Source organism: Canis lupus, chromosome 1 (assembly GCF_011100685.1).
Source record: "Canis lupus familiaris isolate Mischka breed German Shepherd chromosome 1, alternate assembly UU_Cfam_GSD_1.0, whole genome shotgun sequence".
Classification (NCBI taxonomy): domain Eukaryota; kingdom Metazoa; phylum Chordata; class Mammalia; order Carnivora; family Canidae; genus Canis; species Canis lupus.
This window is the reverse complement of record NC_049222.1, coordinates 52,701,350-52,718,892: the sequence shown is the minus strand read 5'-3', so window position 1 is coordinate 52,718,892 and position 17,543 is coordinate 52,701,350. Positions and strand designations below refer to the sequence as shown.

At 41.3% G+C, this 17,543-nt stretch overlaps 1 long non-coding RNA gene across 1 annotated transcript; it reads right to left on the bottom strand.

The window, feature by feature from the left end:
- Positions 1-2,043, bottom strand: LOC119870664. Its single transcript, XR_005353092.1, has 3 exons — positions 1,860-2,043; positions 545-629; positions 1-100 (listed from the first exon to the last, which is right to left on the bottom strand). It is a non-coding gene; the product is annotated as an uncharacterized LOC119870664 (long non-coding RNA).
- Between the last annotated feature and the right edge of the window lie 15,500 nt (positions 2,044-17,543).

The window sequence follows — 17,543 nt, the reverse complement described above, 5'->3', positions numbered from 1 at the left end:
CAGGGTTGGCTCTACCTTTTGGTCTGTGCTTGCCACGTTCTCGTAACCTCCATCAGCAGTTGCCACAAAGACTTCCTAGCATTTCCTGTCAAGCTTCACCCTGCAAGGCATCATCAGACAGCCTCTCACCAACATCATACACCCTATTAAACCTGAAAACAACTCCATTCTATTCCTTTTATTGTCTCAAACCTGTTCTGACCCATGCAAGTCCCCATGCATTCCTCGTCCTCTTTCCTTGTATGAAATGCCCCATGTGATCTTCTTCCTACTAATTCACATTCATCTTCAAAGCCCAAATCCAAACAGAATCCCTCTGAGAAATGTCCCTGCTCTACTGGTACACTTGGTATCTCCTGGGAGTCTGGAAGCATAGACTAATGGAATGTGTTAGTATGCATGATTTTGTTCCTCTTCTCTTTTCAACTAAACTGAAAACTTGCTGGTACCAGCCCTTAGCCTTCTTCTGTTCCCGCCACATTTCCTAACAAAAACTGCACACTCTGGATGCTAAAGGAAGAGAATAGAAGATACATATGATTACCTGGGTACCTGTTGTGCGCCAGTTGATGGGTAAGTGTGACTCCTTTAATCCATACAGTGGTCCCCTGAGATGCATATATTTATGTCTGCGTTTAACAAACAGGAAAATAAAATTGGGTAAGTTGTCCAACTTCACCCTTCTGGAAGAGTAGGAATATGGATGTAGGGCTGGAGACTGCCAGGTCTGTCGTTATATTTGCCACATCATCCAGTACAAAGCTGAGGATTGAAATGCACTTAAATCAATGCACTTTGCCATGATGAAATGCTGGGCAGGGGGCACAATGATTAGGAGCAGACCTGGTGGGGACTACCTACCTACATCCAAATTTTACCTTTACCCCTTCCCCAAGCAAGCCAATTAGCTTCCCCAGGATAGAACTCACCTCTTTCCAGGGGGTGCAGAGCAGCAGCAAGTCCCAGGGCAGGCATAGAATTAAAGGAGCTAATGCAGACGCAGTGCTTAGCACTTAAGAAATGGCAGATTTCTCTTCTTGTTTTGGCTCTGCCTTCCTGCCTCTCCCCAGAGCTTTACCCAAAGGCGTACATTCTATGACTTTCAAAGCATAATTTTTTAAAACATGCCCAAAGTTATATTGGTTTTTATTTGTGACTTGCTTGAATTATTTTCCCCTGTTTATTGTATTTACTCTGTACAATGAAGTAGAAAACAGAACTCATCCAATCAGAATTTTTCCCAACCACAAAGCCGTGTGGACTGATTCAAACTTTTAAGGGCAAGAGACATTTTCGAATCACAGAGAAAAATGCATCTCATTCCTGCTAAGGCAAAACAAGCAATGGCAGTGTTCAGTGTTTTTTAAAGATAGATGGTAGAGAACGGATAGATGCGAGAGAGAGAAATTATATATATATATATATAGTATATATATAGTATATATACTATATATATATAGTGAGAGAGAGATAATAGATGATAGATAGATAGATAGATAGATAGATAGATAGATAGATAGATAGATAGATTGAAAGAGATAAGAGACATGAGCCACCATCAGTGAAATGCGGATATGATTCAGACAGACATAAAGCAGTAGCATTTTTGGAGGTAGAAGCATCCCTAGATTTCATCAAGTCTCTGCTCCATCCCAACTGACCCAATATTATAGATCAGAAAGCTGAGCTTCATGAAATTGTCGCATTCACAGAGATGGTGACAGATGGGACCTGAGACCCATTCTTCCCGCCCCCCCCCCCCCCAGCACCGACTTTCCCATGGCACTCTCGTGGACACACTGAGGTCTCAAGTTAGCTATTTTTATATCCTCGTCTTGCAATACCACAGCCCTACTTACTTCTAACTCCTCCAGTGAAACAAAATCATCTCACTCTTCCCAAACGTTCACTCTTCCACCCACCAAACTAGCATTTAGACGTTGATCTCACTGGCACCTCCCAGTAGCCCATTATTCCTTGCCGGCCACACATCCTTGTTCCTCAGCCTGGGTGGGGGTTTCTGGCTCCGGCTGACTGTTATCCCATTCCAGAAGTCTCTTAGAATAGAAGGGAACTAGATAACAGAACAGCATTTGAAAGTCTCTCTGTCTTTACACAAACACCTCCCGTCCTGTCCTGTCCAGCCATGCATTGTTCCCCTGCTTCTTTTCCAGCCAACCCGGCTCCTCGTAGCCCTGCAACACCTACCACTCCTCCCTCCCTTGTATCCTATTATTCTGCAGGGTCTAAGGGATGCCAGGAAATTATGATAGGAAAGATTTTGAGATTTCTTGCCATGTTCCAATGGTTTCTCTCTAAATTTAACTATATTCTCTTTTGATCCTTTTTTTCCTTACTTTCTCTACATGTGGTCTCATGTCTCTCTGCATATTATCACACCTAGCTCCACGTCCTGTTCTGCTCCTGTTCTGTCACTTGCACATAGCGACATCATTTGGTTCCAGGGACAGCTGGACAAGGTAGCCTGTGATCTGGTTCTTAAAGTAGCTTGTATGGACTCACCCTCGTGGCTTAGTAGATATAGCAAAACTACTTGAGAACGAGGTGTCACAAAAGCTTCTGAAAAAAATATTGATCAAAACTCCTGATAAAATGCTGTTCTGAAAATGCTTATTTTTTCAACATTGCAATCTGGGAAAAAGTAGGCAATAATTCTATCACCTGATTTGAAAATTTAGGAGATTGAGGAAGGAAAGTTCCTATTTCCACAGAGACCTTGCCCACATTACATGCTGAATAATAGAGCTGTGACCAAAAGTCCAGCCCTTCTAACTTTCAAAACCAGGAGTCAGTAAACTTTACCCGTAAAGGCCCAGAGAGTAAATACAGTTGGCTTTGTGGGCCACAGGTCTGTGTAACTACTCAGTTCTGTGTTGGAGGAGGAGGCAGGCAGGCTTCCCCAGCATGTAAGCAAATGGACAGCCATTCCAATCAACTTGATTTACAGAAACAGGCAGGAGTTCAGATTTAGCCTGTGGGCTGTAGATTCAGACCTCTGCTCTGAGCCAACACCATATCATAATCAGTGGGAGCAATGCCTCGGAGGAAGGGGTGGGCAGCAGAAACCTGGCATACAGTCTTGATAGGCACGCGGAATGCATTTGCCCACAAGCTTAGATAGAGTTTTGGTCTCAAGGTTGAGACCCCATTAAAGTTATTGGAGATTTAGTTCATAAAATATGAAAAAAGAGCAGTGGTGAAAATACCCAACTACAGAGACAAGGGTAGAAGTGCTACACCAACCACCGTGTCAATAGCCTGCTTGACTCAGATCAGAGAAGAGGCCAGGAGGAGGTCACTGGTACCTACTAAAGGAGACACAGATATGGAAGCTCGCCCTCCATAGAGAAAGATCTGGATAGTTTAAAACAAATGAGATAAATGGATGCCTAGTGGCATTTAATTCACCTCTGTGGAGCTGCTTCTCCAGGTCACAGGACTTTGGAAAGCCATCTCTCATTATCACATTATCATGCTCATTGCTATCATACTCAGTTTCCTCCTCATCCTCCTCCACCTCTCCCTTCTCATCCTCCTCATCCTCCTCATCATCAGTATTTATAAAATCACCCTTTGTTAAAACATTACACTCTCCACTTTACAAGAGGTATTTAATTACTCCCCAAACACTCTTAGAAATAGGGATATAAAGTATCATTCAGGTTCTGCAGACAACGAACATGAGACTCAGTGGTTAATAACTTGACAGCAGTCATATCACTAGAACGTCGCAAAGCCCAGGTTCAAATCCAAGCCTCCACCATCCAAAGCCCATTCTATAAACTAGAAAAGCTAAACCACAATGTTGCTCCTTTACTTTGCAATATGGCACATGAATCCTGCTCAAAGATGCTCATGACTAAAATCCTTTATCACCATCTGGGCCCATCATGAGCATATTGATACCACAAATAGCTGTAGATTCAAAAGAACACCAGTAGTTCACCCTTGCCAATCCCCCTCTGCAGAGGTGAAGGGTTAACAAGCTCACCCGTGGTGCCCGGAGCGGAAGCATTTAGTGAACAGCTGGGAAGACCTACTGCCCTTACACTTTAATGCATATGTATAGCATCGCCCTCACTAGCCCTCCTGCATTTGTTTGCAGTGGGTTTTTTTTCTCCACGAGGAGACTGTGGAAGAAGCCAGCTGGAGGGCACACAGGCTCCAGCCCGAACTGTCTCTCTTCTTGGAAATAACCCTGGTACAAAACAGAATCTGCTCCTAAGGGGATCATAAAGACTGAGTTCTTCATAAACTACCAGAAATAAAATTCAATTTAAAACAAAAATTGAGAAAAGACTCCCCATTACCTGGAACTGACAGTGGGCTGGGTTTCCTCAATTAAGCAAAACCGTTTTAGGTGTCATTGATCTTCTGAGCAGCTACTGGCAGTTACAAATGGACCCTGGTGGGAAACAGACCAGAAATACACCTTCATTTGCCATAAAGGGGGCTTTTATTCCAGTGTGCAATGCGTTTTGGGATTAGCAGGGGCCTGGCTACATTTCAAAGACGAATTAATGTCTTCTTGCCCAGCTGGACTTACCACCCTGGGAGTACCTGTCCTAGAGTTGGTTCTCTCAAGTTTGCCAACATTCAAAATGGCACTTTTAGGACATAAGTAGGTTTGGCAGTGAAATAAAAGGGCAACCTTGAATATAAGGTAGTGTTTGCTTTGACACAGACCGTCCCTTCTCTACATGACAGCTTTATTTTCATGAAGGCATCATACTAAAGAGAGAGAAAGGCCACAAAAAAAAAAAAAAAAAAAAAAGATTTTCTGGGAAAGCAAATGTAAAAGGAAAATCAATTCAGATGAAACCGCATCAATAATTTGATATAGTCTGTTATTTTCCTACACTATCAGGAAAATGAACGCAACCAGGCCCACCTCTCTTGAGTTTTGAGTGTAAATTGCCTCACTGTATGTGAATTGTTCAACACGGTCCAAATTTGCAATTTGCAAATATTTGACTCTAAACATTATGTTCAGGAAAAAAAGAATTAGACTTATGACTTGAAATATAAAGATTTGGAAGTATGGAATGATTGAAGGTTTGGATTTACAGAAGGTGGCTTCTGAGTTTCAGAAGACTTTTTACAGGAATTTTGTCATTAGAAAGAGAGGATTACCATCTACATATGATGAAAACAGTGTTCTGATGGATCTAAACCACAACAGAGTTTTGCACGTCTTATGAATTAGAGCTTGAAATAATATACTACAGCCTCGATGACAGCAGATCTGTTTTTCTGCTCCCCCTTTTATCACCAAGACCTAGCCCAGTGTCTGCTCCTGGCAGAAGTTTAGTATTTTTTAAAATAGGTGCATGAAGAAAGGAAAAAAAAAGATAAAGAGAGAAAGAAGAAAAGAAAGAAGAAGGAACATCTCACACTAGCAGGTTGAAATTATCATATGCTCAAACAATCAACGTGTATAAGTAACTATATGGTGTATGACACACGAATGCACAATATGTCTGTCATGTGCTTCCTAAGAAAAGGAAGGCAGGCATGGGTAGAAAGAATTCTTAGATTGAAACTTGGTAATTGAGGGCAGAACTACAATGTCAAAACAGAGAAAGCAAAAAATCCAATATGTTCAGAAATCTGTGCCTTCCCCCACTGCCCTCCCCACCCACAGGCCAGCCTCCATGTGGAAGAATCATGACATTATGATCTGGTTCAGCCTAATGAGAACCAGAAAAGAACACGGAAGAATAATGTATCCACCGAAAAGTCTCAAGAAAACCTGCTTTAGGCTTCCCAAATGGAGGTACTGGGCCTTTTTGATTTACCTTTCTATTATGGGAATATAGACAGAATAGTATAATGAATCCTCATGTACTCTTCTTGCCCAGCCTGAATTGAACAATGATCAATTCACGGATAATCTTACTTCTGCTCTAACCTTGCCCACTCTCCCTAATTTAGTACTATGGCATATCACAAAGATGTGCTCTTTCTTCCTCTATATCCACACCCCTATGGTATGGTTCCCTAGCACTGTGTCATTAAGCTCTGGGCTTGCTTTGACCAATGGGATGCTAGCAAATGGGACACAAGCAGAGATTTGCCTGAAATTGCTTGTGCCATCAGGGTCACCCCTGCTTTGGCACTTTACCCTCATCATGAAAACATGTCTAAGCCTGCTAAAGGAGAGAAATGCAGTCAACCAGAATTGTCCCCTCCAAGGCCATCTTAGATTAGCTGACAGCTAGCTGATGCCCACATAAGTGATTCAAGCAGAACTGAGAATTGCTCAGTTGGTACCCCCCAGCCAAATGTCCCAGACTTGCAAACAATAAACTCTCAAACTTATATGCCATTGATGCTTTGTGGTCATCCTTATTATAGGTAATGGGTACAAGTGTGAATCTCAAAAATGTAACCATTATCACAAAACATTGCAAAGATCTCGCTTGACTACCACAACTTTTGAAGGAATGGATACATGGTTTTATTCCCATCTAGATTAAAAAAAAAAACAAAAACAGTGATAGCCAATGAGATCGATTCATCAAAGTTCACACAGGGACAGAATTGAGACCTAAAGCCAAGAATACTGTTTCCTGGGTTCTTTCCACCATATTGTCTTTAAGAAGATTTTTTAAGTGTTCATTAAATTAACCTAGACAGGAAAGATTCTTTTGTCCTTTAAATCGCTGAATAAAAAAAGTAGCATTCAAAAAAGTAACAGAATGTTAAAGAAAAATATAATTACCTACACATAATGAAAACTCCAAACCAAACTTGACAAGAATAGGAATCATAAGTGGATGTTGCCGTCACTTTTATTAATACTCTAACGAAAAGCAAAGCTGAATCTGAGACTAAGACTGGGAAAGATGAGGTTTATTCAAGCACAATATTAAAATATTTATAAATCAGCAAGTTTGACAGCATCCCTAGCCTTGGAACTCCATTTATTGGCTCTACTGTTAAATATGGTGAAAAGCTAATAGATAACACACCTACAAAAAGACGTCAGTCATTATGATACTGATAATGATCAGAGGGTCCCAAACTCTGAATGGCATATCTAATCAAGAAATTCTACTCGATTCTATGACATTTGTTTCCCTCACCATCCCAAATCCTAGGCCCGAGGGCCTGCTATGTATGTTCTAGTTCCCCCTGAATAAATAAAACTTAGCCAGCCCAGGGCCTACTCTGTCATTGCCCTACTCATCACCAAGGACTAGACAAAATTTCTTAACAACACTTCCTCAGCACCATCTGGAGCCTCTAAATAACTCTGAAGATCAGGGAACTTATCTACATCTTGGTATGCTTGATATCCAACCAAGCTCACCATAGACTTTGACTCGTGAACAACAGACAAGGATCATCATAATGCCATTTTTACACATGTGCAAACATGGGCACACGCACACGCACACACACACACCCTTAACTAACCGTTAGGTCCACTGAGGGGAATGGAAGTGACCAGCATTGAAACACAGTACAGCATAATACTCTACTATTCAGCTTCCCTCGTTAGATGGAGTCCTAGTCTCAGGAAATTAGAATTTACATTAGTGAAAGTATCTGGCTTGCATATTAAGTTGAGAGCTTCAGGGGCCCCTGGGAGAACTGTCTGACAACTTCCATCTGAAGAATACCATCCTCAGATACAAGAGGTAGAAAAAACAAAGACTTCCCTGAGGTCACAGAGTGAGTCACAGGAACCACTGGACCAGAACCTAACCCGATAAACACTGGCACCCAATTCAGAATCGCTTAGAGACGGAGAAAAGAATATTTAGAACCTGCTGGTACCATCGTTTAAGTTTTGAGCTATATTCTAAGCTACTTTTTAGATCCCTAGGACTCCTGAATTTTAAAGGCACCCCCACTATAAACTCATGAAAATATACTGAATAAGCTTTGTTAAATATTCTACATATACCTAGTGATGGATAACACATTAAAACCTTACTACAAAGTACAAAATACATTGTAACATTGAAAAAGTAGAAAAATATATATTAATTTTTAATCTACTTTGTGGTCTATAAATGTACTATCAATAAAGGAAGGTTCAAAATTGAATTATCAGCTGTCCAGGAACTTATGTGTGGCTCATAACTATACATGTCCAGTGGGCTTCAGCCTGGTGACATTTGTGCAATGGCAAAATTAAACACAGCAGAAATGCAATGGTGCACAGATATCCAACTACCAGTGCAAATCTGTATTTGTTCCAAGAATGTCCCCAAAGTCACGCGTTTTTCCATGTGTAAATTAGAGACTCTGTTTTGATAATTTGGCTTGGTGTCTTTGCAAATTGTTCCTTCTTTGTCATTCATAATGTCACAGCTGTTCTTGTCAGAAGGAGGACAAAGAGTAGAGAGATAGTCCATTTAGTCTTTATTGCTTGCTCTTCTGTTTAAAAAAGGATGAAAAAAAAAAAGAAAAGAAAGAAGAAAAGGGAACCCTTTTTTCTTGAGGTTTCTTGACATGCTCTTGTCCTTGACAGAATATGTTCTCGTATCAGCCCAGCTCTTGACACCCAGGAAGCCACACTGAGTGACCTAACTCCCCTTTGAGGTCTGCCCCGACCCTTGAGCAGAGAAAGACGTGGGCCCTTTCCCCTTGAAGGGATCCCCCGTGGCAGGCTGGCGGAGTGGATCACAGGCTGCTTGGAGTGTGATTGTGCTTTTGCTCTGAGTGGCTGGATGTGAACAAGCCTGTTAGAAATGAAACATGATTGCTTTTACCAAACCCTTCCAGATCTGCACTTTGGTGCAAGAGTTCATCTTGGCTTCCATCTTCATTATGCTCCCTGCCTCACTCCCTCAGGAGTACCCATTCTGGCCTGATTTCCTTAAGGAACTGCCGGCTGATGAGAGAGACTTCAGAACTCCTTGAACAACTAAACAATTGCATCCCACCCTTCCTGAAGCCAATAAGGATGTTTGCAGAAACCCAAACAGCCTGGGGAGGTGTCAGGAAGTGAACCAAGGAAGGCATGCTGTTTATAGGCCAGAAAAATTGCAGAGATTTTTATTCTGGTTTGGTTGTTTGGATTGTAAAGAGAATACAGCCCCTCCCGGGACAATGCTGGCAGTGAACAGGCTATCATTCAGAGAGACTACCTCCCTAACGTCTGGCCGCAAGCCTCAGGGGGCCACGGAGGGAGACAAATGATGAAAGAATGGGAAAAATCATTGCTCACCTAGTATGGGGGGGGGGGAGTGAAACAAGGAAAAATTTAGAACACACTTCACAATCTCTTAAATATTGGGACTTGCCAAGTGCTTTGCCTACTCAGATATTGGAGCCTTACTTATTTTGGAAACGCTGTAAAGCTTTCATTGCCTTAAAACTAAGGAAAACAAGGAAATATGCTATAGAAAACAATCCTGGCAGCATTTGGCAGACTATAAGAGACACAGAACCCCAGAAATAGTCAAACACTGAAGCTCCTTCGATCGAAGTATGGATCAAAGAATTATATTGTCTGTGGGATAAAATGGAGAAGTACATATGTTATGGAGATGAGACATAGGATTTTGAACAAGATGATGCCTTAAACATCATCTAGGTGGACTCTCGGGCTTTCTGTGTTTATTATGCGCTGGAAACAGATCATCCCATTTAAGCAACTCCATACTCGAGGATTAGATTCAATGAGATTGAGGAAACGAGGAGGCAGGAGAAAAGATAATACATGGATAATAATTAAAGCTGTAGACAGAGGGCGATCCATCAGGTATCAGTGGAAAGAAGGAGCGTGGGGCCAGAGACTCACAGCGTTGCATAGGTCTTACAAAGATTCATTGAATGTGAGTGTTCTTTTAGAGTCCTTTACTTTTACTAAGGCTATTTATCATTAAATCATTACAGAAAAGCTTAAAGTAACTTTAAAATCCCCACAACTGGGCTAATGTGACTATTAGTTTTAAAAGGAAAGACTGTCTACCAGAACCAAAGATCACTTTCAACAGCATTAAAAGATTACAAGGCTTTTGTCTGGAGAAATCATCCTTTTGAAAATAGATTTTTAAAAAAAAAAGATTTATTTATTTTAGAGAGAAGGAGAGAGAGGAGGGGTGGGAAGGGCAGAGGAAAAGAGAGAGAGAGAACATCTTAAGCAGACCCCATGCTGAAAACGAAGCTGTATACAGGGCTCAATCTCACAACCCCGAGATCATGACTTGAGCCAAAACCAAGAGTGAGATGCTCAACCAACTGAGCCAGCCCAGGTGTCTCATCATTTTAAGTAGACAAGAATTCAAATTGTACCTTCCAGGGTCCAAGAAAATCCAAGGACACACATGTGCTCATCACTGCCCTCAGCTATGGGCTTCTGCTTCACAGGAGACCCAAGCTTGCCCTTCAAGCTCCCACTTCCTGGCCTTGAGAGCAGCATCTTGTGCTCACAATTGTCTTCTATCTTAGTGTCTTTCATCATATTACTGGAGCATGCTGAACTCTAAGATTAAAGATCTTCCCATGAAAGTGAGATTATTGGATAAAGAGAGACAGAACTGCATTATTATCCATACCTTGGCCTTCACTCTGGTCCAAACCTGCTGACAAAGGAATAAAAGAAGACGTGTTCATATTCAACCTCGGCCATCACACCTGCGACACTCTGCTTTTCATAACAATTTGAGCTCCTGGGGTTCCAGTTTTTGCTTTCAAAGAGGAAAGGAGCAGCAGAAAATATCCAACCCAAAATAGCTGATACCACTGTGAAATAGCACTCTACGCTCTATAGGAATAAAATAGCTTGAGGACTTTTTTTTAATATCCAATAGGTTCTTACAAAGATGGTGTCAAACAATCCTTGGACATATTGAGGCCACAGCACTTTTAAACACTCTGGCTTTAGAATAAACTGTAGACTAAAATATTTCCTCCTTAAACATTGGATTAGTTCCTCTTCTTTAAATTGAGTTCAGAGAATGGTGTGTTTTTTTTCTCCATTGGGCATTATTAGTTTTCCTCTCAAGTCATGCTCACAACAGTCAACACACACACAGACACAAACACACACGATATATCATTACAAGTTCTATTTTCTGAGTTGACTTCTATGAGCTGGTAATGCATCATTGGCTCATCATCAAATCATGACCAAAGCGAACATTAATGAGCTTTACTTGCCACAGCTTCCAAAGACAGCACACACGGACAGTAATTTCCAGTTCCCAGGGATGTGAGTTAAATTTGCACTGGCATTATTGAACTTCTGTAAAGCCTTCTGCATTAAAAACAATGAATTTCCTCACACATCAAAAATGTCCACACATCACCAAGTTGACAAAGTATATTCATACCTTATAGTTGCAAATGGATAAATGATGTTCCCCCAAAATTCATATGTTGAAGCCCTACCCCAGTTCCTTGGAATGGAACTGTAGTTGAAGATAGGATCTTTAAAAGGGTGATTAAGTTAATTCGAGGCCATTAGGATAAGCCCTACAGTATGACTTGTGTCCATAATGAAGAGGAGATACAGACAGACAATTGTGCACAGAGGGACAACCACATTAAGAAGCAGAAACAGGGCAGCTGTCTCCAAACCAAGGAGAGAGGCCTCCAAGGAAACCAACCCTGCCAGCACCTTGATCTTAGACTTCCAGCCTCCAGAACTGTAAGGAAGTCAATTTGTGTTGGTTATGTGGCCCAGACTATGGTATTTTGTTATATAGCCCTAGCAGACTAATACACTAGTCATCTTCTGTAAGAGGAATGCTTGTAAAATCTTGTCCATCAGTCAAATTCAATGGGACAGCTGGACCACATTAGTCCATATTTTATTTTGCCAGATTGCTTCATGGTTATTTTTAAAGGATCATAGATCTCTTAACTAGATTCCTAGTCCAGCCTGGAAATATAGAAAAGGGGACAGTAAGGGCAGAAAGCTTGTTTACCTTCTCAACTCAAAGAAAAATTAGAGTGATAGAAATTGAGCCCCAGAGCATTTCACTCATCTTGCCTCCTTTGCCTCTTTTCCTTTCTTCCTCCATGGCATTATTTGGAAAGGAAAGACTATACAATCTAGTTCAAAGTGGCTATAAGGATGGAATTAATATAATGGAGTGCTTCTCAAATGACTGTGGAGAATAATATGTGGTGGGCTAGTGTCCAAGAGAAAGAAGAGGGAAAGAAGAAAGCTCTTACTATGTGTCAAATATTTACCTAGGCTATCTGTCTAAAACAACATGATAATCTGGTGGGGGTAGATAGAATCATTAATTTCATCTTACAAATGCATTTACTTACATCAGAAGGGTTAATCTGCTGTCTAATTTATACTGCTAATAAATAATAAATCTTGGGAAGGAAGGACTCTGGGATTCAAGTTCTAAACCACCACAGTGGTGGTGGTTTGAATTTTTTATTCTTGCTCATAAATTCATGCTAATTTTGCATAATAATTTGATATATATGTAGTATATATATAAGACTATATATATATGTATATATATATATATTATCTCTTCTATTGGAAAGACAAACAACAACTGGTAAGAGGAAAGAAAACAAACAAAAGAGGGGAAGACAGCAGAAAACAGAACCCAGCCACCTGAGTGAAGCAACGTGTTGGCAAGTATCAGATGGTATAGAATTTTTAGGGATCAGGGGTGAAAAATTAAAGGAGACAAGAGTTTCACTGAGCTGTTACTGTCTGTGTGAAGGACACAAAGTGTTGGAAATGGAGAGGAAGAAGTTTAAAAGATATTTCTGTGCATTGAAAATGTATTCTTTACCTTGGCCCTTTCTCCCACCAATATTCCCTTGATGAATGGAATTAAATATTGGAATTGCCATAAGTTTCTTTTTTATTCTAAGTTGTGTTTATTTGAGCTGACAATGAGAAAAGATTGACCACATAGTCCCCAGTTATTCTTGGGTAATGCTTTCCACACCATTTTCTAGGCTTGCTAAAGTCAAGTGGGAGTCCATAGCTTGTTTTCTATTTATTACCCAATACGTGACCAAGAGTGTGTTTTGAATATGAGCACAAAAAGTGTGCTGAGTCCAAGGCATTTGATCCTCAGAAAAATATCCCAAAAATGGAAGGATGTTCTACCGACCAGGATAGCTTGGATTATGCTCTACAGCAAATTGCACCAAAATTTCAGTGTCTAACAAAACAGAACTGTTTCTCACACGAAGCCTGATGTATTCTCATGGATGATAACACTCCTACAAGAGGTAGCACAGAATTCCAGATTTCTTTGATCTGTGGCATCTCCATCACAACATAAGCCTTCAGGGTTAGCCAAGACAGGAGAAGAAAACATGGCAAATCACACACTGTTCTTCCACTTAAATGCAAAGGGAGCTCAGAAAGGTAATCTTCCTGTTTCTAGAAAAAGGAGGAGAACTGTAAATATTGTTGGAAACTAGTAATGTCTGCCATAAACATAGTAGAGATCACAAAGAGATTCATTTTACAATTTGAAAGAACACACACTGATTAGGACTCAATGCACAGTATCAGACATATGTGGTGATATGTAAGTCCACTTAACAGAAAAGTCTAAAACCTTCCACACAGTACAGCAAACCAGATGTTATTCTTTACCCCAACTTCCATGGACACTCATGTTCTTAGTTCCCCCATGGAAGGCAAAAGAAGAGTGGCAGCAGACATACTGGGGCTCACTTCGGGCCTGGACAGACCCACCTATCAGGTTCCGTGAGAGCTGGCAGCTGCTGGAAGACTTGACATCAGGCCAGTTATGAACTGTTTCAACAGCTTGATTTCAACTATAAACTTGAGAAAGTCACAGGACACGCCAAGACATGGACCAGAGACAAACAGATTTTTGAGTCATGGTTGGCACTTGCCACAGGAACTGTACAGGGATGGAAAGCTCTGAAGCCAAGAAATCCTGCTGCCTACGAGGGCTGATAAAATCTCTTATTCAGGCTCATCCATGAACTCAGAGAGCAAAACCTGATTTCTGTAGTGGAATACCTCACTGTGTTAGAGTAAAGAGCTCAGTGGAGAGTCCTTGGCATCTGTTAGTCAAATTCTAAAACCCACATCAACTCAAGCCAAAGGACTGGAGTTCAGGGACTCAGAGAAGCTAAGGCAGACACTCGAGGGCAGAGCTGCTGTCTGTGGAAGACAGAGTGACCAGAGACATGGCATCTTTTCTGTCTTTACAATGGAATAGGACTGTGCTTCTCCCCTTGCTGTTTCCTCAAGAGACTGGAAAAACACATTGATTGCTTTTCAATGGTTTTTTGGATTTGATTTGACATTTTTGATTGACCAAGCACAGACTAAGCCATGTGGAGCTCTAGCATAGCTGGTGTGCAAACATTTCCTTCTCTTTAATGAATTTCCAAGGTGTAAAATTACCACCATCAGAAGACATGTTCTTTTTTTTTTTAATCCCTACTGTTTTATTTTTTATTTTTTAATAAATTTATTTTTATTGGTGTTCAATTTACCAATATACAGAATAACATCCAGTGCTCATCCCGTCAAGTGCCCCCCTCAGTGCTCGTCACCCATTCACCCCCACCCCCCGCCCTCCTCCCCTTCCACCACCCCTAGTTCGTTTCCCAGAGTTAGCAGTCTTTACGTTCTGTCTCCCTTTCTGATATTTCCCACACATTTCTTCTCCCTTCCCTTATATTCCCTTTCACTATTATTTATATTCCCCAAATGAATGAGAACATATACTGTTTGTCCTTCTCCGACTTGACTTACTTCACTCAGCATAATACCCTCCAGTTCCATCCACGTTGAAGCAAATGGTGGGTATTTGTCGTTTTTAATGGCTGAGTAATATTCCATTGTATACATAAACCACATCTTCTTTATCCATTCATCTTTTGATGGACACCGAGGCTCCTTCCACAGTTTGGCTATTGTGGCCATTGCTGCTATAAACATCGGGGTGCAGGTGTCCCGGCGTTTCATTGTTCTATTTGTCTGCTTGAGTCACCATCACAGAATATCATAGCTTGAGCAGCTTCAACAACAGAAATGTATCTCCTCATAGCTCTGGAAGCTAAGTCTGAGATGAAGGTGCCAGCATGGCTGGGCCTTGGTGAGAGCCCTTCTGTTGGCTTGTAGGTGGCTATACCCTTGCTGTGCCCTCATGTGGTGGAGAAAGCAAAGACAAGCTCTCTGGTGTCTCTTGTTACAAGGGCACTAATCCCATTATTGGGGCCTCACCCTCATGACCTCATCTAAACCTAACTGCTTCCTGAAGGTCCCATCTCCAAATACCATCACATTGGGGGTTAGAGCTTCAACATATGAATTTGGGGGTGGGGGCACAGTTCAGTTCATGGCACATAGTATGTTCACCTGCAGCTTTAGGTGTCCCCAACATACTGCTAAGCACTATAGGGAAGCACAGTTTTGTCTGGGGTTTTTGTTGTTGTTGTTGTCGTTGTTGTTGTTGTTGTTGTTTTAGACAGGGAGAGAGAGACAGAGAAAGAGAGAAGGAGCAGAAGAAGAGAGAATCTTAAGCAGGCTCCATGCACAGGTTCAATCACACAACCCTGAGATCATGAACTGAGCCAAAATCAGGAGTTGGACACTTAACCAACTGAGCCACCCAGGAGTCCCTAGGGAAGCACAGTTTGTCCTCCCTCCATGCCAGGGGCCTTTTTCATCCTGTTCTCTCAGCTCTCATTTCATCAAATGCCTCTATTCATCTAAAACTTGCTCAATTAAGAGTCAAAGCCTGCTTTTGCTTTTACTTTCTACAAACTATAATTATCCTGTCATTTAAATTCTTGTGACGGAATTAAATGCCCACCTAAAAACATTTTCATTATCAAATCAATATTTATTATGCAACAGCCTTGTGCCAGGTGTTCTTTTGGATGCCAAGGGTTTGACGTTCACTAGAAAAGCTGCCCTGTCCTCATGGAGCTCACAGTCCAGCAGAGGGAGCAATGGCTGAGAAGCAGGCAGAGACATGAATAATAATGCATTTACAGGCTGTGATAGGTGACCGTGAAAATCATAACGATTGATGCCACACATGACAAAGAATAGCAGGAAGGCTGCTCCCTCAAATATGTAAGTCACAGAAGGTCTCACAGCAGAGGTGACCTTTCCGTTTCGACCAGAAGAACTAAGGCCACCTACAAGCTGAGAGAGGAGCTTCCCAGGCCAGCAAGTTCAAAGTCACGATATCTGGAGGAACCCACGTGGGCTGGCAGCAGTGGGAAAGGGGGGAGCACATGGAGACAGTGAAGCCAATGCCAGATGTCACAGCGTTGGTGAGGAATTTGGATCTGACTCCCAATGCCTTGAGAGAGTTAGTATTTCTGGAAAACTAAATATGAATATAACTTCAAATATGTAACTTTCTTGGTAGAGTACTTTAGTGTATATTTATAGAACATGCTGGTTAAAAAAGGAAATTTATTCCACAAAAAAAAGGAAATTTATAAGATAACACCTTTCAAATACATAAAGGGCTAAGAAATTAGTGTATGGCTCAACATGAAGACACTGGGTAAAAGGATAATTAACATTTTGTGGCCATCTGCAGAAAGTTAGAAAGGTGCCTCCTATTGTCGGTGGTCTTGGCCCCCACCCTAACTGTGCCTGTTTCTATTTATTTGCGTGAGTCACTGAACCTCTGGAATATACTTTTAGAAATATGCAAAATTAAAATAAATGTTTACCAGGGAGCATGTTGGTTTTTTTCCTTCTATCAATCATTTATGTAACAAATATTTACTCAGCACCTGCGGTGTGCCAGGCACTCTGCTGGATCCTCAGCATATAGTGGTGAACAGAACACACCTAAGAGCCTACAGCCCTTGATTATAAAGTCCAGTGAGGAGAGAGATGATAAACTGGTGAGTGCTGTCAGAGAAAACTACAGTGAACTTCAATAAACATGGAGAATCACTGCAAGGACAGACCATCAGCTGAAAGGATCAGATAAGTGTCATTTAAAAAACCAGCATCTTCCCTGATCTATTGGGAGGAATGCTGAGGGGTAACTAGGAAAAGAAAAGTGAGAAATTAAGGCAAAAAAAAAAAAAAAAAAGCCAAATCAGTCCCAGAATTTTTACGTCAACAGGGCCTAGGGGTGGTATAATGTCCCTGGGTCCCTCACCCCAACTATTAGGGACAGAACTATGTCACCTAGAGATTCATATGTTGAAGTCTTAACTCCTTGTACATCAGAACATGATTATATTTGGAGACAGGGCTTTTAAAGTGGTGACTAAGTTAAAATGAGGACTTTAGTGTAGCCCTTAATTCCACAGGACTGGTGTCCTTATAAGAAGGAGAACTTGGAGGCAGATAAGAACTGAGGGAAGACCACATGAGGACACAGCAAGAAGGAGGCTCTCTGAAATCCAAGTAGGAACCCACTCAGCCAACACCCTGATTCCAGATTTCCAGCCTCCAGAATCATGAGAAAGTAACTTCCTGTCATTCAAGTCCCCAGTGTGTGGCACTGGTTACTACAGCCCTAGCAAACCAATACAAAATCTAATTCTTCTTCACAGCAAAACTCAGGAGAACTCTCTCCACTTACTCACCTCGCATTCTGTCC